The sequence below is a fragment of the Hyperolius riggenbachi genome, chromosome 5 (genome assembly GCF_040937935.1).
Source record: "Hyperolius riggenbachi isolate aHypRig1 chromosome 5, aHypRig1.pri, whole genome shotgun sequence".
NCBI classification, from domain to species: Eukaryota; Metazoa; Chordata; class Amphibia; order Anura; family Hyperoliidae; genus Hyperolius; species Hyperolius riggenbachi.
In genome coordinates, this window is record NC_090650.1 from 76,099,466 (window position 1) to 76,121,544 (window position 22,079).

A 22,079-nucleotide genomic window follows, 5' to 3' on the forward strand; every position below is an offset into this window, starting at 1 on the left:
AACCAACCACTGTAGGAAGATGAAGATCAATAAACCCAACTTTACTCTGGGGTCCCTGTGTGCTGGAAACGGTTGCACCTTTTCAAGGAGAAAAGGGTCCTAGGGACCCGTAGACGGGGTCCAAGGGTATTCCCTACCCTGAGACGGGGGTGAGGGGGGTATTAGATGAACAAACAGGGTGAAAAGGCGCTCAAATGATAATAAAATGAATTAAAATCTATTAAATAATTAAGGTTTGAAGTGGCTTGCCTCAATGAAGACAATTTCATATATAAATGAATAATCTTTAATAGCACTGGCAACACGTTACGTGGGTCTCCACCCACTTCTTCAGGCCAAATCAAGTGCCACACTATGTTCAGAGCCAGGCTCTATTCCTGGCTCTGAACATAGCGTGGCACTTGATTTGGCCTGAAGAAGTGGGCGGAGACCCATGAAATGCGTTGCCAGTGCTATTAAAGATTATTCATTTATATATGAATTTGTATCATTGATGTGAGCCACCTCAAACCTTATTTATTTAATACATTTTAATTCATTTTATTATCCTTTGGGCGCCTTTTCATCTTGTTTGTGCAAAAAGGAAAAGAGAAGGAAGAGCGCAAGGTAAAGAGGAAGAAAAAAAACTGCAAGGAAATTAAAGCAAACCTGTGAGATCCACAGGTCAAAAACGTACATACTTACCTCGATAGTGGGAGGCCTCTGGATCCTCCAGAGACATTCCACATCCTCCTCCTGGCCGCCAGTTGGTTCTATATTTTGGGGCTGCAGTGATACTCATTCACTATGTTCAGGGTGTAAAAAAAAAAGTGCATCAACCATGGGATATCCAGACTTCTGTAATGAAATGTAAGGGTTTATTATTATTATTATATTAAAATTATTTTCCCATGGGTTGTGGTGAAAGGTTATGGACTTTCTCTTCCATGCCACTATTAATATACATTACTAGAGGGGTCCAGTTACCCCTTTGAGATACTGTATATAGCGTTTCTGCTTTAAGGACGGCTCCAATTAGCAAGATTAAAGTCATTTGAATGGGACTGTTTAAAAACTGTGCTTCTGTTTAAAAAATGCATTGTCCACCTAAGCTTTAAAACTGATCTTCTCAAAAAAGTGTTGGGTCTTTTTGAGAATTTTTTTTACATGTTCCACTATTTTATCAGACATATGTACCAATATTGGTTACAATTGTATGCATGCAGGACTTACAACTAAGGCCTGGGGCACACCAAAACCCGCTAGCAGATCCGCAAAATGCTAGCAGATTTTGAAACGCTTTTTCTTATTTTTCTGTAGCGTTTCAGCTAGCATTTTGCGGTTTTGTGAAGCGTTTTTGGTGTAGTAGATTTCATATATTGTTACAGTAAAGCTGTTACTGAACAGCTTGTGTAACAAAAACGCCTGCAAAACCGCTCTGAACTGCCGTTTTTCAGAGCGGTTTGCGTTTTTTCTATACTTTACATTGGAGGCAGAAACGCCTCCGCAATCCAAAAAATGCCTCACCCCGGGAGTATGCGTTTCAGCAAAATGCCTCCCGCACTGGTGTGAACCACCCCATTGAGATACATTGACCAAGCGTATCTGCAGCCGCAAGCCGCTGCAAAAACGCCAAAAAACCCGCTCGGTGTGCACCAGTCCGAACTTCAAAACTTGGTGCTATAGACTAGACTTGGTGCCAAAGACTTAAAGTGGATCCGAGGTGAACTTTTACACATTGCATAATTGTGTTCCTTTCCTATTGTTTATAGGGCATTCCTCAAGCCAAAATACTTTTTTGTTTTTGTTTTAATACTCTAATTCCCTATAAACTAAATAAACCACGCCCACAGGTTTTCAGAGAGCCTTGGCAGTAGCAAGGGCTCATGGGAGCTCAGTCTGGGCAGGAGGAGGGGGAGGTGTTACTAGCCAGAGATTTCAGAGGCAGAGGGGAGGAGGAGAGGGGATTAGGCTGATGGCTCAAGATACAGATAAGCCTGCCTCTGTGTAATGTTTACAAACAACATGGCTGCTGTCATTGTATCACAGGAATAAATAATCATATTCTATTAAAGCTGTTTGCAGCTAGATTTGCTGTGTAAACCATCTAAACTTTAGATAAGATATATAGACAAGTTACTTGTTATAGTTAGTTTTTCATCTCGGATCTGCTTTCAAGAGAACTTGAGGCGGATCCTTGGGGGTAGATGGGACACAGGGGCATGTTCTCTGCCTCATGACATGCCTCTGTATCCCCACACCACTGCTCTCTGCCCCCCCACTGCCATGTTAAAGCCCCCCACGAAATTAGCAACAATATTAGTTGCTATCTCAGAGGGTAAATAGAGGAGAGGGATTCCCTGCTCAAAACGCCCACTAGGGGCGTTCCTGTAGGCTTTCCATTAGGCAACTCTCTCTCCCGAGAAAACTTCGTACTGCATCTGCACAGTTAGCTCCCGGAGACGCGAGCAGGAGCGAGGACGCGCCCGGCCGCGCAGGGCCGATGCATTCGTCTAGTTAGACCGGCAGCGGGGAACAGAGGATCGTAGAGGACAGCGCGAGACAGGATATCTGCAGGGAGCCGGTAGAAGCCCCAGGTAAGTGTCAGTTTTTTGTTTTTTTTTTAAATCCACAGAACCCCTTTAGGTATAGATACCCATAATTACCTTTAAGTGTATATACCCTCTTCAGAGATTCTTTCACTCCCTCACACCAAATGAAGTAAGGTGAGATTTGTGAAACAAGACACTAACTTCCCTGTGTTTTTTAACCTCCTTGGCGGTAACCCCGTGTGTGACACGGGGTAAGCCGCCGGAGGGTGCCGCTCAGGCCCTGCTGGGCCGATTTTCATAATTTTTGTTTTGCTGGACGCAGCTAGCACTTTGCTAGCTGCGCCAGCACTCTGATCGCCGCCGGCCCCTGCCCGATCGCCGCTATCTGCTGCGGCGCCCCCCCCCCCCCCCCTCCAGACCCCAGCGCTGCCTGGCCAATCAGTGCCAGGCAGCGCCGAGGGGTGGCCCGGGACTCCCAATGACGTCCCGACGTCAGTGACGTCGGTGACGTCATCCCGCCCCGTCGCCATGGCGACGGGGGAAGCCCTCCAGGAAATCCCGTTCTGTGAACGGGATTTCCTGATCGGAGATCGCCGAAGGCGATCGAAGCGGGCGGGGGGATGCCGCTCAGCAGCGGCTATCATGTAGCGAGCCCTCGGCTCGCTACATGATTAAAAAATTTTTTTTTTTTTTAAAAACTGCTGCGCTCCCTCCTGGCGGTATTTTTCATACCGCCAAGGAGGTTAAACCAAAGTGCCCTTTTCAAGATCCAGCAATATGAAGATAATAACTAAATGCTGCTGTTGGCTGAACCTATTTACAATTACCTCTAAGGGCTGGAACCCACAGGAGCGCTTTTGGCAGCGTTTTGGCAGCACTGCGATACGCTAGCAGTTTGCCAAAACGCTGGGCTAATGTTAATGGATGGGGCAACTTCCACAGGAGCGTTTGCGTTTCCCAGAAACGCAAACGCAGGACCTGCAGCATTTTGGGAGCGTTAGCGCTTCAATGTAAAGTATTGAAACGCTAGCAGAAACGCTCAGCAAAACCTAAACTGAGCGGTTTTGCTAGCGTTTTGCGGTTCAGCACACTGTAACAAAATGAAAAATAATTCACAGGACCAATCAGGATAAAAACGCAAAACACTAGGCACCCGCTGGGGAAAAAAATACAATGTTGCAAAACACGACCAAAAACGCGCATGAATCCGCTTGCAAACCGCTCAGACAAAACACTAGCGGTTGCGTTTTGCGTTTGCGGTTTTCAGTGGGTTCCAGGCCTAAATGGACAAACCCCTTAGGCTTTAAAGCAAATAGAAGTTTGTATTGAGCTGATCCTTAATTGAAATACAGCATAATGAAATCAACAGGCGTATCTCTGTTACTAATACTAATTTTCCTGGATTCAAGATTTAAAAATGTGACCTGCTCACTGGAACACATTATGGCACTTTATGTTATTGAGCTTATAACTGTGTTTAATCATTTACTGACATTGTCTTTGGGATCCTTCCCTGCTGGAAGGATTGATGCTTCTCACAGTTACACAGAAATTGTATATATTCGCTTGTTATGTACATCGCTTGATAATTTCCTTAAAATAAGCACAGAGAGCCCTTTCATTTTCCAGCTGTATCTGACTGCTGAATCTGCTTATTAGCACTAATGTGTACCAAGCTAATCACAATTTAGCCTAGTACACCTTCAATTTTGATAGGCCAATAATTGGCCAATTTTACCACCTCCATGCAGTTTGAAGGACAACAGATTTTGAAAACTATAATGATTGTGTAGGTAAACTATCATACTACATGGAGGTGATAAAATTGGTCAGTGATTGGCCAATCAAAATTGGTGTGTACCAATTGTTGTGTACCAATTGTGTGCCAATTAAAGGGGGTGTACCATGATTTTAATTTGACACAAGGCGTATAAACTAAGCAAGGAAAAAAATACATTATTTTATCAAATATAAAAAAGTGACAGTCATTTCTAAAAAAAAAAAAAAAAAGTTTTACAGATAAATCTTTGCTTGCACATTTTATCATATCACAGTTTTCTTCTCTTCATTATTATGCATATTTAGTGGTGCTTTGTTCTATATTCTTAGGGCTTTTCTGGATGGTATATGTGTATGTTACTGATACTATTCTGCCATCTTGTGACCACTGTTAAAGCACAATGCAGCATAATTCAGCAGAATATCATCACTGTGATGTCAGTAATGTATAGAAATCTGCATAAACAGCAGAGAATAAACATAGTAGTCTTCTGCGGTAGTTCACATCACATCACTTGATATCTTCAGTGGTAGATCATGGAAGGATTGTTCATCGATTATTTCACACAATTATATATTTTGTGTGTGTACCTTTAGCAGTGTTAACATTTGCTATATATTCCAGAAGTCGAGTTTGCTGCATGATGAGTTGGCGTTTTGCAGTAGCATAAATGCTGTTTTCAGCAATATTTCACATCAAATTATAAGCAAAGGAAAAACATTATTTAAAGATTAATATCACTAGTGGATATAACTAGCAAGAGCCTTCCATTCTCTGATGCCTGCATGTATTTGTATATAAGGAAACAAGGCGCTGTAATGCTTGGGAAGTATACTTTCTGAGTCAGTGTGTCCTCAAGACTATGTAGCTGGGTAATGGAAGAGGCTACACAGATGGCCACAGGAGTAATGAACAAGGGAGCAAGATTGCCCAGAGCAACTGCAGCTCTGGGCCGCCTATCACGCTAGATCAGGCATGGGCAAACCTGGCCCTCCAGCTGTTAAGGAACTACAAGTCCCACAATGCATTTGCCTTTATGAGTCATGACTGTGGCTGTAAGACTCATGCAATGCATGGTGGGACTTGTAGTTCCTTAACAGCTGGAGGGCCAAGTTTGCCCATGCCTGTGCTAGATGCTATGTGATACAATACACAACAGACGTAGTTGGTAACAGGCTAGGCTCATACACGATAGATCAGATGGCAGTGGTACAGTGGACTAGACAGGATCAGAGTCGGTAACAGGCTAAGGTCATACACGTTAGATCAGATGGCTGCGGTACAAGGACTAGGCGAGAGAATGGTCAGTAAAGCTAAGGTTGTATCTAAGTCAGTCTGGCAGTCGCATTAAAATACATTGAGTAATGAAAATCGCATTAATATACAATGGCTGCTTAGTGCGATGCCGCACTGATCCTCAGGCTGAGTAAAAAGACAAACAACAGACAGACAGATGGAATGCTTGCCAATCTAGTTGCTGCCCCAGCGACGGCAAACATTCACACTGACATAGACAAGACTAACAGGTAGGAGCGTAACTAATGGCAACAGCTGCTTTAGTTACGGCCTCAGGAACAAGGCAAGAAGGAATACTACCAGTCACCAACGTGGTGATGGCAGAATCCAAGCTATCAGGATCAGAAGGACTTCACTGTATCCCTGCAGATACAGCAAACGTCCAAGCAAGAAACAAGGTTAAACAATGCAATATACAATTCACATGAATGACCCAGCAACAACTCAGGGAGCTGAACGCTGTATCGGGCGGAGTCTGAAATGGGAGGCAGACTTTTATGTGGACATCAGCCAATGGATGCAGGTATGCAAATTCCCACACAGCTGAATGGTAATCACTCAATCCTGAGCTAGTTTGACCACAAGCTGCCAGCCGACTGTGAAAAAGGACTCTCATAACAAATACATGCAATATTATGCAACAATATACATGTAAGAAATCCAGGGCTATCTGGCTGCAGTTCAACTGCAGCAATCAATAGGGGGAATCCTGACAGCATCCTGATCTGCTCTGAACTGCAGAGTGATTGCAAATGACAATGAGACTTTTTGCGAATGCGCAACCGAATGCAAGCAGATAAGTCAGAACTGCCCGGTTGCAGTTCCACTGCAACAACAGAGCATGGTACAGGAGAGATCCTGACAGGCGCCCTGTGCAACTGGTGATTACCAGAGATGGCCAATCTAGTAATTACAGCAATCTGTTCCTTGAACGATAGGCTATTCATGTATGATATATTTCCTGACTAAAACACGACTCCGCCAATTGAATTCCATACAGTAAGGCAGAGCGATAAAATTATCAGGTAAAGCTGGGCTCCTCCAAATACAACCATCCTTTTATATCTTACATATCTGAATAGTATTTGTACTATAGAATGAACAATCTTACTCTAAAAAACACTGTGAATTTATGAAATGAAGACAAAGGGCTTGATTCACAAAAGAGTGCTAGCTGTTAGCACTGCCGTTTTCGCGCGAATTTTCGCATTGCGCGCGATCGCAAATTTTCACGTGAAACAATAAACTTTTCGCGCGCTAACGCAAATTTTCATGCGAAAACGATATCGATATCGAAATTCACGATCGCGCGCAATGCGAAAATTTACGCGAAAAAGGCCGTGCTAACAGTTAGCCCTCTTTTGTGAATCAAGCCCAATATCTAGTACACTGCCACATTTACCCATCAGTGTATCTGGCTGTGAGGGGATTACTCTAGCTCAGTGATCTGCAAACTTGGCTCTCCAGCTGTTAAGGAACTACATATCCCATAGAGCAATATCAATCCCTGCTATGCACTGAGGTGGACCAACAGTCTGAAACAGGCTGCATACATGTTGTGTTAATGTGACTCTGTAAATGTATAAGCTATAGGCGTGCTATACACCAGCAGACCTGGATGTAAGCCTGGCTTCAGGGGCATAAAGAGATAATTTGCACATTCAGGAGTGATGTATCGTTGGAAATCACAGTTGCTTAAAGAGACACTGAAGCGAAAAAAAAATATGATATAATGAGTTGGTTGTGTACTATGAATAATTACTAGAAGATTAGCAGGAAAGAAAATATTCTCATATTTTTATTTTCAGGTATATAGTGTGTTTTCTAACATTGCATCAGTCTCTAATATGTGCAGATTACACAACACTCAGCATTCAAAATGATTCTTTCAGAGCAGTCTGTGAACTAATGACCTCTCCTCTGCCAGAGGAAAAGTAAAAAATTAACTAACAGTTGAGATAATAAAAGTCAGAAGACAGCCCTCTCCACAACTGAAAGTTGTAGAGATTAATGGCTTTTTTGCATAGAGATAACAACTGGAGTTTCTTAACTCTTCCTGTACTGGAAACAATTACATTGGTGTATCTGATCTTAATGTTTTATTTCTTAGCTGTGCTACACATACAAATCATAATATCATAATTTGTTTTTCGCTTCAGTGTCTCTTTAAAGAAAATCTGTAAGGAAAAAACCTCCCCTAGGGGGTACTCACCTCGGGTGGGGGAAGCCTCCGGATCCTATTGAGGCTTCCCCCGTCCTCATTGGTCCCACGGCGGCGGCGGCGGCGGGGATGTAAATATTTACCTCCGGGGCTCCAGTGCAGGCGTTCCGCAGTATCCGCTCCTTCCCAGGGAGATAGGCGAAAATAGCCGATCTCCGTCGGGTCGCTGTACTGCGCAGGCGCAAGTCTCCTGCGTCTGTGCAATAGAGCGGACCCGACGGAGATCGGCTATTTTCCCCTATCTCCATCAGAAGAGCCGCAACAGCGCCCCGCTGGAGCCTGGAAAGGTAAATATTGAACAGGCTGTTGGGTCTGTCGGGCCGCTGTTCGGAGGGCTGCAGCGAGAACCCAGTAGGACAGAGGAGGACGGGGGAAGCCTCATTAGGATCCAGAGGCTTTCCCCTCCCGAGGTGAGTACCCCCTAGGGGACGTTTTTATTCTTACAGTGTCTCTTTAAAGCTGAATTATTGCAAATACCTTCTGTTTTAAGAAGGCAAATTACAAATGTTATATTTGTGAGCATTCATATTTGAATGATTAAAAAAGATTTTTTTTTAAATATTAATTCTCATAAATTAACAGAGCAAACATGAAATAAAATATTTTCTTCATGGTAGAAATATTACAGAATAAATTAGACGTAGCACCTATAGAAGGATAGCCTTTTGTGCGTTTTCAGATCCGCTTGCGGCTGCGGATCCGCTAGGGTAATGTATCTCAATGGGGTGGTGCACACCAGAGCGGGAGGCGTTTTGCAGAAACGCATACTCGCGGGGTGAGGCATTTTTTGGATTGTGGATGCGTTTCTGCCTCAATGTTAAGTATAGGAAAAACGCAAACCGCTCTGAAAAACGGCAGCTCAGAGCGGTTTTGCAGGCGTTTTTGTTACAGAAGCTGTTCAGTAACAGCTTTACTGTAACAATATCTGAAATCTACTACACCAAAACCGCTACACAAAACCGCAAAACGCTAGCTGAAACGCTACAGAAAAAGAAGAAAAAGCGTTTCAAAATATGCTAGCATTTTGCGGATCTGCTAGCAGGTTTTGGTGTGCACCAGGCCTCAATCTGTGAATGAATCAAGTACACCCTGAGTTTTAAAGTGTCTACGTGAGGCAAATTATTGCCATTTGTTTTTTTTCTATTTCTTTTCAATTTAAGAATTACATTCAAATTTTCTGATTAGTTGTAGCATTTAAAAATCTGACCAATGTATCACACACTTGCTAATTATTCCCAAATTATGAAAATAAAATGATTGAGAACTCCAAATTGCTTGGGTCTGTAAATCAAGAAATTGACAATCTACGCTACACCATTCAATTTTCATAAAAATTGATACGAAAAATAATCCACCCCGATCGACTCATATCGCTAAAAACTGGAAAAAAATTCTCGCTTGTGATTTTTCTGTACAGTTGTTGATTGCTTTAAGCAAATCGCTGTCAAATCAAATCTTTTTTTATTGTATTGTGTGTGGCCATCTGGTAAGAACTGGTATCAAGAACACTGAGAGTAGGTTAAAGAGGAACTCCAGTGAAAATAATGTAATTAAAAAAAGTGCTTCATTTTTTACAATAATTCTGTATAAATGATTTAGTCAGCATCTTTCCATTGTAAAATCTTTCCTCTGCCTGATTTACATTCTGATATTTACCACATGGTGACATTTTTACTGCTGGAAGGTGATGTCAGTGGAAGGAGATGCTGCTTGCTTTTTTGGCAGTTGGACCAAGGTGTAAACAGCTGTTATTTCCCACAATGCAATGAGGTTCACAGACAGGAGACTGTGAGGACCATGGTCCTGACATCACACTGTGGGAGGGGTTTCACCACAATATCGCCATACAGAGCCCCCTGATGATCTATTTGTGAAAAGGAAAAGATTTCTCATGGGAAAGGGGTATCAGCTACTGATTAGGATGAAGTTCAATTCTTGGTTACGGTTTCTCTTTAAGGAGTTGCAGTGAACCAAATACTGACTTTCTTGACTTATGAAACTATTCTGAAATGGTGGGCAAACCAAAACTGGTCACTCATCTCTACTGAAGTATAGATAGTCTATAGGTTATAGTGACTGATGCTAAGATTGTGTATTCCTCAGCCTTGGCATTAGCCTGACACATATTCTTACTCCTCTAGATGCACGCAGGAAAAATGTATTTGCAACACTGAAAAGGAAGGTATCTTGTTGAGGTAAAAAAAAAAAAAAACCAGTGCATTCAGTTTAATCTGATAGATCTAACAGATATTGGGCAGCACGGTGGCGTAGTGGTTAGTGCTCTGGCCTTGCAGCGCTGGATCCCCGGTTCAAATACCAGTCAGGTCAACATCTGCAAGGAGTTTGTATGTTCTCCCCGTGTCTGTGTGGGTTTCCTCTGGGCACTCCGGTTTCCTCCCACATCCCAAAAACATACAGATAAGTTAATTGACTTCCCCCTAAAAAATAGGCCCTAGACTATGATACATGCACTACACGATACATACAAACACATATGACTATAGTAGGGACTAGATTATGAGCCCCTCTGAGGGACAGTTAGTGACAACACAATAAATACTATGTACAGCACTGAGTGAATTAAAAGAGGTGGGAAACTTACAATTGACCCCCTTAAATACTCTTTCTCATAATTGGATTAATCTGTGTATGTAGGTCAAGAGTCACTGAGCTTACCAAGCCAATTTGAGTTACAATAATTAGTTCTAAAGGTTTTAGTATCAAGAAAATGACAACAGTGCCCAAATTTATGCACCTGCCTAATTTTATTTAAACAATTATTGGAAATCCAATAAACTTCATTTCACTTCTCAAATATCACTGTGTATGTCTCCTGACCTATATGATATATTTAAAGAGAGTCTGAAGCGAGAATAAATCTCGCTTCAGAGCTCATAGTTAGCAGGGGCACGTGTGCCCCTGCTAAACCGCCGCGATCGCGCCGCTAAACGGGGGTCCCTTCACCCCCAAATCCCCTCGGTGCACCGGGGGATTGCTTCCTGGTTGGGGCAGGGCTAACCGCCGCAGCCCTGCCCCACGCGCGTCTGTCAGCGCGTATCTCTGACTCTCCCCCGCCCCTCTCAGTCTTCCTTCACTGAGAGGGGCGGGGGAGAGGCGGCGATGCGCCGCTGATAGACGCGACTGGAGGCAGGGCTGCAGCCGTTAGCCCTGCCTCCAGGAACGACCAAGTCTGCAACCAAGTCTTGCGGGGGTGGGTTTGAGGGTGAAGGGACCCCCGTTTAGCGGCGCAATAACGGCGGTTTAGCAGGGGCACACATGCCCCTGCTAACTATGAGCTCTGAAGCGAGATTTATTCTCGCTTCAGAGTCTCTTTAACTGACATTTTTTATTGTAACAACTAATGATTTATACAGGAAAATCATGATGATTGACAAGGTTGCTCAAACTTTCGCACCCCACTGTGTGTGTGTATATATATATCCTAAAAAAGTGGAATTTCCTTTTGAGATTTGTATTTGTATTCCCATAGACCTGTAAATACTGAGAGCATTGCTGAAGAACTATAGTTTCTGATCTTACAAGCTAATAGAAATAAATTTGGCAAGTTGATAGATGGCCTCTCATTCAGATTAAAAAAAGCTGAGCTAACTGCTTACCGGCTGTGACCTCTAGTGGCCAGAAAGGAGTGGGAGATGTTTTCATCATCGTTAAGGCTGTCAGCGCCTGAAAGGGATAGAATTACCCCTTTGCGGAGCCTGCTGATCAGAAGGAAGGCAGAATGGTTAGAATCTGCGGAATGGTTTGGCAGTCAGAATTAATATGGAGCCAAATAGAAAAACTCGGAGCTCCACAGTGCTGTTTCAATCTTGTTAGGGGCTATCAGTGTAAGAAATGGACTAAAAACTCCTGTAGTGTACTGACTGTGCAAATGCAAAAACTGAACTAATCTTATCTTCTTTACTAGACATGGTTGACTAGCCTTCATTCTCAGATATGTGTTTCTGGTTCCTGTGCAAGAAACGACTATGTGAACAAGTTAGAATTCTGCGGTCCAGCAATGCCCTATGTGCAGGCAGACGTGATCAGTGAAGCAAATGATATCGAAGGGACAAATCAACCCTATTAAATATGAACCCAGCAGAGCAATTCATCACTACATGGAGTCGCCAAGTGACTAGTCATCCAATGCATGGTGAAATCACTGGAGCAATAAACTAGTAAATGGAGTAACTGGCGGAGCAATGAGCTATTACACGGAGGCCAGATGAACACTGCGGCGCTGAGCAAAACAGCAAGTCACAGCAAATTGCATCACAGCGACCCACTGAGCTTTGCAGCTGCAGTAGATTTATGACAATACTCTTCAAAGCATGAAAGGGAACCTGAGATGAGAAGCGTCTCAGGTTCCATACTTACCTGGGGCTGCTGCGCAGGCGCAGATTGCTCCCAGGGACGAGAGTGCGAAGAGGGAGAGTGCCTGGCATGCACAACAAAGCGCGACTTGGCCAGTCTTGTGGGCTGAATTGCCGGGGACCGGAGCCATACGGAGAGACGACAAGGGATGACCGACCCTAATGGGGCTTAATCACTTCAGCCCGTGGGTTGTTTTCACCTTATGGACGAGAGGATTTTTCACATTTCAGCGCTTCTCCCTTTCTTTCCCCAATAAATGTATCACTACTTATCACAACGAAATGATTTATACCTTTTTTGTTTTGCGCCACCAATTAGGCTTTCTTTGGGTGGTACTTTTTGCTAATAATTATTGTATCCTAAATGCATTTTAATAGGAAAAAGAAGAAAAAAACATTGAAAAAATGCATTATTTCTTAGTTTTTGGCCATTATAGTTTTCAAATAAAATGTTCTACTGTGGATTAAAGATACACATTTTATTTGCCCATTTGTCCTGGTTATTGCAACATTTAAATTATATCCCTTGTACATTGTGTGGCGACAATATTTTATTTGGAAATAAAGGTGCATTTTTTCAGTTTTACATCCATCACTAATTTCAAGCACATAATTTAACAGTAATATACCATCTTGACATACATATTTAAAAAATGTTAGTCCCTAATGTATGTAGGTGTAATTTTACTATTTGGCCCCAAGATGTCCTTGCGCATTATTTTCTATTAGCGTACTATAAGTAGGCAAATAGGAAGTAATACGAGGCTGTGTTACTTCGGAAGTGATGGAGGCATCTCATTGATGCCAGTGAACATGGGGACCTAGAGGGGAGATGAATGAATGGAAACAGAGTTCCCATTCATTAATTTAATGATCAGTGGTGGAAGCGAGCGACCAGAGCGACACGATCGCTCTATATCTGAGAATGAGAAGTGTTTTTGAACAAAAACAGTGATCATTCTTGCTGCACAAGCACAGATTGGCTGATGGGACTTCGGCCACCAATCACCCCTGTCTCCGGGACCATTGCGAATGCGCGCTTCTGCATGTGCTATCATGCGCACACCCCCACAAAGTGCAAGGATGAGAGTCTTGCATCCCTGTGGCTGTAGAAGCAGTAGCCATGGACCTGAGAGTCACATCCGTGCGGCTGAAAAGGTTAGGGAAGCCCCAGGTAAGTATGGTCAGTCAGGCACAGAAGACTTAAAGGGATACTGTAGGGGCCTCGGGGGAAAATGAGATGAACTTACCCGGGGCTTCTAATGGTCCCCAGCAGAAATCCTGTGCCCGCGCAGCCACTCACCGATGCTCCAGCCCCCCCTCCGGTTCACTTCTGGAATTATACACTTTAAAGTCTAAAAACCACTGCGGCTGCGTTGCCGTGCCCTTGCTCCCGCTGATGTCACCAGGAGCGTACTGCGCAGGCCCAGTATGGTCTGTGCCTGCGCAGTATGCTCCTGGTGACATCAGCGGGAGCGAGGACACAGAAACGCAGGCGCAGTGGTTGAACAAGAGGCGGGGCCGGAGCATCGGTGACTGGCTGCGTGGGCACAGGACTTCCTACAGTATCCCTTTAAAGTGTACCTGAGACGAGAAGTGTCTCAGGTACACTTTAAGTCTTCTGTGGCTGACTGTCCCTATGAATTATCTCCATACTGGGTGGGATATGTAGTTTTACAGCAGATGAAGATCTTGTTTTTAGGCCCCTTTCAGTTGTCGCTCTCCCGCTGCTCCCCCTCTCAATGATGGTTATGCATCAGAATTTCTTCTGGTGATGTAGACGCCGCAGCAAGTTGCGAAGTGATACAAGCAGTACCACTTGGAGCGCAATTGCTTTGGAGTCAATGGCAGTGCAGCACATGCATATAGCTGCAAAGTCACATGATGTACTTCCTGTCCGGAAGTGTGCACCTGACTGAGTGGACAGATGCAAGTGATGTCTGGCGCCACTTGAGTACACATTCGGGCGGTGTATGAAGATTTCCCTGTCAGCGATATCTGCCACAGGGACGAATTTGCATGCAATGGCGTGGTGCTATGCGCCGCGGTAGGCTCTTCTGCCACCCACAAATCCCACCATACCATGTGTGAAACTAGCCTTACACATCAGCTACGAACTGGGCTAATTATGCTGCAAACTCTGCACTTCACATGCACTATTGTATTTCACACGATTTTTGTCCCCTGACAAAGTCCCTCTAGGGGTGAAACATGTTGGTTTAAGGGTGTACTAATATTGCTTATGCCAGTGAGGTTTTTTTAGGAGGTTTTGTCATTAGCATTGGGATATACCATTGTATGCATGCTCATAGGAGCTCCCAAGTACCCTGACAGTAGAGCATCTACATCTACTCTGACTATACCCTCCTAGTTTATTCCATTCAGGGGTCTGAGGTGTACTGTGGACAGTGCATTTCACCTACCTGTCCTGGAGAATCTGTGACTAACACTGTAAGATCCCCTTTTAGGGTTTTTATATACTGCAAATCACAAAACGCAATTGCAAACGCAATGCAATTTTGTTGTGAAGGACAAAAAAATCCTGATGGGATAGCATGAGGTTTCTTCCCTGTGGAAAGTGACAAGAGCAATTACAAGACCCTACAAGAGAGGTACCAACATTTCCAACAGTGCATTCATGTGATTCTCCAACTCGCCAGGTCATGGAAGAAAAGGCTTCTAACCCTTTAGCAGCCAATTTATTTAGAGGCTTGCAAGTGCTCCAAACCAATTTATTGTAGCACTTTTTGTATTTCTTATTTGTTACATTTCCTTGCTTCTAATTACTACTGCTGTAATGTGTATGTATGGCCATATTTCACTGGGGGGGCCATCCTGAGACAATGACAGAGGACTTCTGCTTTCAGTTTCTATATTTTCTGCTGCTAGAGAGAGATCAAAGCACCCCAAGAATTTACAGCACAACGAGTTCTGCCGACTGAGGTCAAAAGCAGTGCACTTATCTTAAATGAGATAACTTTATTGAAGCTGCTAATGGGTTAACATATGGGGAAACATATTTCTAGATAGTAAATAGTTCTTCAAAATGATCAAGATTAACTGCTTGCCGACCACGTCACGCCGATGGGCATGGCCACTGCGGCAGCCCCAGGACCGCCTAACGCTGATCGGCATAAGGTCCTTGGGGCTCGCGGTGCAGGAGATTGTGCGCAGGCTGTGCGTGCATCTCCTGTTGGTGGCCAGAGCAGAGCTCCGCCTTCAGTCTCCGAGCAGCAATCGCCGCTGGGGAGACTGTTAGACGGCGAAACTGAAAGTGCCGTCTAATTACATTGTACAGCTCTGTGACACTAGAGAAGCCTATGACAGCTGATCGCCATGATTGGCCGGCTGCGGGGAGGGAGTGAAAATAAAAAAAAAATAGTAATATTTATTATAAAGAAAAGAAAAATATTGACAAAAAAATAAACACAGGTGGAACAATCAGACCCCACCAACAGAGAGCTCTGTTGGTGGGGAGAAAAGGGGGGGGGGAAATCACTTGTGTGCTGTGTTGTGCGGCCCTGCAGCTTGGCCTTAAAGATGCAGTGGCCTATTTAAAAAACAATGGCCTGGTCACTAGGGGGGTTTAACACCGTGGTCCTCAAAAGGTTAATAATTCCACACGATGAAAATCTAGCACTTGTCAATGTCAATATTCTCATTTTGTCTTTGCTTTCACTCAGGGGGAGAGCATACAATACAAACAATAGAAGCAATACCAGGCACATCTTGTCTTTCTCTTTTCCAATACTATTATAAGTATTCTTGCCTCATTTTTGCTGTGTTATGCAGCTGAGGAACACAACCCCTCAGAGCTCTGTACTGCATAAAGAATCGTTCTGACAGGAGAGGAGATGTACCAGGGAATGAAATGCACGCAGGCCATGACAGATAGTGACGATCCCATGCACGATGTGCAGTAAATTAAACCACAGTGGTTTTAGGCATCTACTGACATGATTAAAGAAAAGGAAAAGCAGACAGGTCCAATCCCCTGAGCTACACAGCCAGGAAAGGCTCCAACTTCCTTTTAATATATTAAAACAAAAAAGTACATTTGTGTGATTATTATTAAAAGTCACAGTAGTACCAGTAGTCTCTCTGCTGCGATTGATTCTGCTAGAATAGAGAACAGAGCCCCAAAAGTCATGTCAATTTCAAGATGTGTTGGAAAAAGGCCTGTGGGCAGCTTATAAGACACAAATACTGTATATTTAACGATGTTCTTTATTGCGCTTTGCAGTAAAATACTTATCTTTTTGTAGTGCTATACAGTAGTGAGGATTTTCATGTAACACAACCATCCCATCGATGTCTCTGGTCATTTTAAATAGTCTCTGGTGTCTGCTGGCACTCCCCCCCCTTTACATATTCTCTAAAGTCTAGTGAAACCCCTCCCTCCCCTCCCTATATATATTCCCTGGTGTCTAGTGGCACCCCCTCCCCTCCAATACCCATACATACAGTATTTCCTGGCACAGCTTTCAAGTCAGGACTGAATCGCCCCATGGCCTCAGCTGCCTCCCAGTGCAGTTTTACACAACAGGTGGACGTTGTAATTGTGTCACAGCGTACACCGTGTCTTACTACTTCATACCTCCCAACTTTTTGAGATAAGAGGCACACTTAAAGAGACACTGAAGCGGAAAAAAAAATATGATATAATGAATTGGTTGTGTACTATGAATAATTACTAGAAGATTAGCAGCAAAGAAAATATTCTCATATTTTTATTTTCAGGTATATAGTGTGTTTTCTAACATTGCATCATTCTCTAATATGTGCAGATTACACAACACTCTGCATTCAAAATGATTCTTTCAGAGCAGTCTGTGAACTAATGACCTCTCCTCTGGCAGATAAAAAGAAAACTGTTCACTTACAGTTGAGATAATAAAAGTCAGAAGACAGCCCTCTCCACGACTTTGAAAGTCGTAGAGATTAATGGCTTTTTTGCATAGAGATAACAACTGGAGTCCCTTAACTCTTCCTGTACTGGAAACAATTACACTGATGTATCTGATCTTAATGTTTTATTTCTTAGCTGTGCTACACATACAAATCATAATATCATATTTTTTTTTCGCTTCAGTGTCTCTTTAAGTCACGCCCCTGACACACCCCTAATCACACCCCTGCCACATCCCTAATCACACCCCCGCCACACCCCTAATCACACCCCGCCACACCCCTAATCAAACATACCATTAAAATTTAGTGAGAAAAATATGTTGTATTATAATTCAGACCACACTGGTCCATTCTATTCTGGTTCATTTTCCTTCATATTAACATTTGGAAATAAGAAGTATATCAATTTAAAGGATGGGGATAACGTTTAGAGTCAATTAAACACATTTTTTCAATAGAAATATACATATATTTACATAGATCTGTACATCATAGCGTAATCCTGTTTCTTACTGATGGCACTCCTTCCCTTCACCAGTGAAACAGTCACTGTGCTCACACTGTGTAGTAACTCTCCTTAGTGTGCAAGAGTTAAGCTTACACACTCACCAGATACATTTGCTGACCCTGCAACAGACCAGCTTCACACACTTTGTATCTATGCAGTCTTCAGCCTTATTCCTCCAGTATATGATGCAGCTTCCTTAAAGGGATACTGTAGGGCGGTCGGGGGAAAATGAGTTGAACTTACCCGGGGCTTCTAATGGTCCCCCGTAGACATCCTGTGCCTGCACAGCCATTCACCGATGCTCTGGCCCCGCCTCCAGTTCACTTCTGGAATTTCAGACTTTAAAGCCTGAAAACCACTGCGCCTGCGTTGCCATGTCCTCGATCCCGCTGATGTCACCAGGAGCGTACTGCGCAGACACAGACCATACTGGACCTGCACAGTATGCTCCTGGTGACATCAGCGGGATCGAGGACACGGCAACAGTATCCCTTTAAAAACTCAAAGTACAGGCAACCATAGCGCGATACAGCAGGAGCCTAACGTGCAGTTACTCTGCTCCCAGCAGCCACCGTAAAGTGTAAGATGCAGCCTCCTCCGTACAGCGCTGGCTGTGTGCGCTGTGTGTTGATACGCTGCCCGGCCGCCAAGGACGGCGCAGTTCAGAAGCCAGTCGGGTTGCCATAGAAACGGACAACAATAGGTGTCCGTTTCATTGCCAGCTTAGCTAAAGGGGTCCTTGGCGGCTGGGCAGCGTATCAACACAGGGGGAATATTATTTTCAGAGGGTAATATGGCTTGTTTGGGGGTGGGGCAGGTGGAACTTTTGTCTGCTTTTGCTGACAAATCAGAGCTCATTGCAGTGAGCTGACCACTGTGGGGTCTAATCTATTGGTTCTGAGCTTTCAGTATGGGATTCATACGTATTCACACCCCCCCAATATATCCTTCCAACTTTCTCCATCCACATCTATTCTTCCACCACCCATGTCCACTATTCTCACTTGCATCCACCTTCACCTCTCCTCTCCACCAGGTATGCCATCATCCCTCATCAGCATCTGTGTAGTTTTAGCTTTCCCTGCTCAGTATTGGAGCTTTCAACACTTTGCAATCAGAGCTGGTTCTAAAGTTTATGTCACCTGAAGCAAGGCCAAACACTCGCTCCACCATCCCAGGTAATAATTGTGGCCAGTACCTGTCATTTCTTCTTTGCCCCCTCCCCCCAGGGCTGGTTCTAGACTTTTTGCTGCCTGGGGCAAACATGTGAGGATGTGACACCTCCCCCCCCCCCCCCACCGATGTGGAATGATTGCACAGCACCCAACAATGTGCTCTGCTTCATTTAATGTTTTCACATGACATTCTGCAGCTCAACTCAATAGCACACTGGCTGGCTGTGAGCCTGTGACAAACAAACTGCTCACCCTCAGCCACTCCATTCCTCCTCAGTCAGGACAGCAGTACCACCTCCTCCCTTCTGCTGTGCAAGTCACATGAAACACTGCTGCTCTTCTGCCTCCCCCTCCTCACTCACTGTCAGACTCCTCACACAGCACAACAAGCTGCTTTTCCCCAATGATAACCTTTTCACCTCCCTCTCCTCTTGCTTCTCCTACTCTGACTGCATGCTTATATGCAAGTGAGGGAAATTCGTAAAGAGGGTCGGCACTACACACGGCTGATTCTGGATGGGCCGGCAAGATACCCCTTAAAAGACAATCCCATGGTGATAAACTGCGTGCTCAGGATATGTACATAAGATAATCTTGTATGCTTAAGGAAGAAAGGAGAAACATCCGGCACTGCAGTAAACGTATTGTGCTTTAATTCTGTTCAGACTGTAATCATATAGATGCATACAACATACTTGTCAGCAAATTCATGGCAAACGATACAGTCCTACCGTGTGTGTATGGCAGCGGGTGCAGGGTGCAGTTCGGGCAGCCTAACAGCCGTTTCGCACGGCGGTGCTTCTTCTGAGGCTATTAGCTAATAGCCTCAGAAGAAGCACCGCCGTGCGAAACGGCCGTTAGGCTGCCCGAACTGCACCCTGCACCTGCTGCCATACACCCACGGTAGGACTGTATCGTTTGCCATGAATTTGCTGACAAGTATGTTGTATGCATCTATATGATTACAGTCTGAACAGAATTAAAGCACAATACGTTTACTGCAGTGCCGGATGTTTCTCCTTTCTTCCGTAAGCATATCTGACTGCATGCTGTTAGTGTAAACACAGTACAAACCTGCTGCCCCTGTAATCTCTGCACCTGATGCAAATGTTTCACCTTGCTTCATGAGAAAACCGGACCAGTTCCCCCCCCCCCCCTCCCCCTACATACACTCTGTGTGTAAGAAGTGCAGCTAGATTCTACGCCCACTTCCCCAGTATGACAAATGCGCATAGCTAGGGCCGAATCCCCCCCCTCCCCCATGGAAATAGTAGAGCAGCTGCAGCAGAGTCAAAATTACCCAGCTCAGCAGCAGTGGGTCCTCTCCTCTTCTGTACCGCTAGTGATGACTGTGGTAATCGCATCGTAATCGTAATGCGAAATTTCAGGGAAAAGCGTAATTGGTTTCATATGTAATTGCAAGCACTCATAATTATGCATGAATTAAAATAATTTACGTGTCATTTTGTGCCGACATTGGTGGTGAATTGCAAAACCCCCATACATGCTATCGCTACCAAAATTGCTACATATGTTAGTCAGAAAAAAAAGTCTTTAAAAAGACCTTGTGGTTTTTCAGAAAATAGATTTTAAAAATACAAAGAAAAATCTTAAAATTAAACCGTCATTTTTCTGAGTTTAAAAACATTTTTCTTTGCAATTTTAAAAACGATTTTATCAAAAACTAAAAGTCTTTTTGAAACATTATTTTTATTTTCTTTTACTTATACCCACTTATCTCCTTAACATATGTAGCAATTTTAGTAGAATTAGCATGAATGGGGGCTTTACTATTCACCGTCATATTCAGCACGAAATTATGCGTAAATTACGTGTAAAATTAATGCGTAATTACGAACGCTGATACAAAATCATTCGGATTAACAATTACTAATTACATGTAGGCGTAATTGCAGAAATGTATGTGGAATTTTGCATAATCGTAATTAGCTGATTACAATGATCACTATTTACTGCAGCTAAACTCGGACTGAGCCACCGAAGTGCCGATGGTCCCATTGGTGCCCCCCCCCCCCCCCCCGCCTTCTGGGGGCCCCAGTGCTAAAAAGGAGGGGGCACAGCTCAGGAAGGGGGGAAACTGGGCATAGAGTGGCGGAGAGGGGGGGAAGCCTCCCCCCTTCCCTCACTTAGGGGCCCCCCCTTCCGCGCTCCCCTACCTACAGTATTGCAGCTAGCTAGCAGCAGCAGCGGGGAACAGATTTCCAATCGAGAGTCAGATCGATAGCTCTGCGTGCCGCTGGTCTGGGCTTCTGCACTGACTGTCCAATCACGCTCTCGCAGTACTTCCTGTGAGACAGTCAGTGCAGGAAGCCAGCCCAGCCAGCGGCACGCAGAGCTATGGATCTGACTCTCGCAGCATGGTAAGTGTTCCTGCGCTCGCTGCCGCTGCTGGCTGCTATTTTGGACAGGGGGGAGCACGGAAGGGGGGGGCCTTAGGTGTGGGAGGGGGAGAGTATTCCCCCCCTCCCCGCCACTCTGTGCCCACTGCCCCCCCCCCCTTCCAGCATGGGGGGCTGAGAGATACCTGCCTACCTAACTGGGGGGGGGGGGGAGGCTTCCCCGCCGACCTGTGCCCGCTGCCCCCCTTTCAAGCTGGGGGGAGCTTGCATTTTGTGGGGGTATCTGCCGCCAACCTGATTGCAATTTGTGGCAGTATCTGCCGCCAACCTGATTGCATTTAGTGGCGGTATCTGCCACCAACCTGATTGCATTTTGTGGCGGTACCTGCTGCCAACCTGATTGCATCTTGTGGGGGTATCTGCCGCCAACCTGATTGCATTTTGTGGGGGTATCTGCCGCCAACCTGATTGCATTTTGTGGCGGTATCTGCCGCCAATCTGATTGCATTTTGTCGGAAAATCTGCTGCCATTTGACTACTTGATGAATTATCATGAGGCATGTAACTACTTGAATATTTTATCTAAAATGTATCTGGTCGGACCTAATCTCTGTGAATAACACCGTTACTTATTTTGTGTTTTTTTTTTTTTCAAGTCTGCCCATTACTCATCATGACCACGCCGATGTTCCAGTGTGTGGTGACACCCATTTATTCTTGCTGCGCCGCATGTGGACATACAGGGAGTGCAGAATTATTAGGCAAGTGGTATTTTTTTAGGAATAATTGTATTATTAAACAACAACCATGTTCTCAATGAACCCAAAAAACTCATTAATATCAAAGCTGAATATTTTTGAAAGTAGTTTTTAGTTTGTTTTTAGTTTTAGCTATTTTAGGGGGATATCTGTGTGTGCAGGTGAC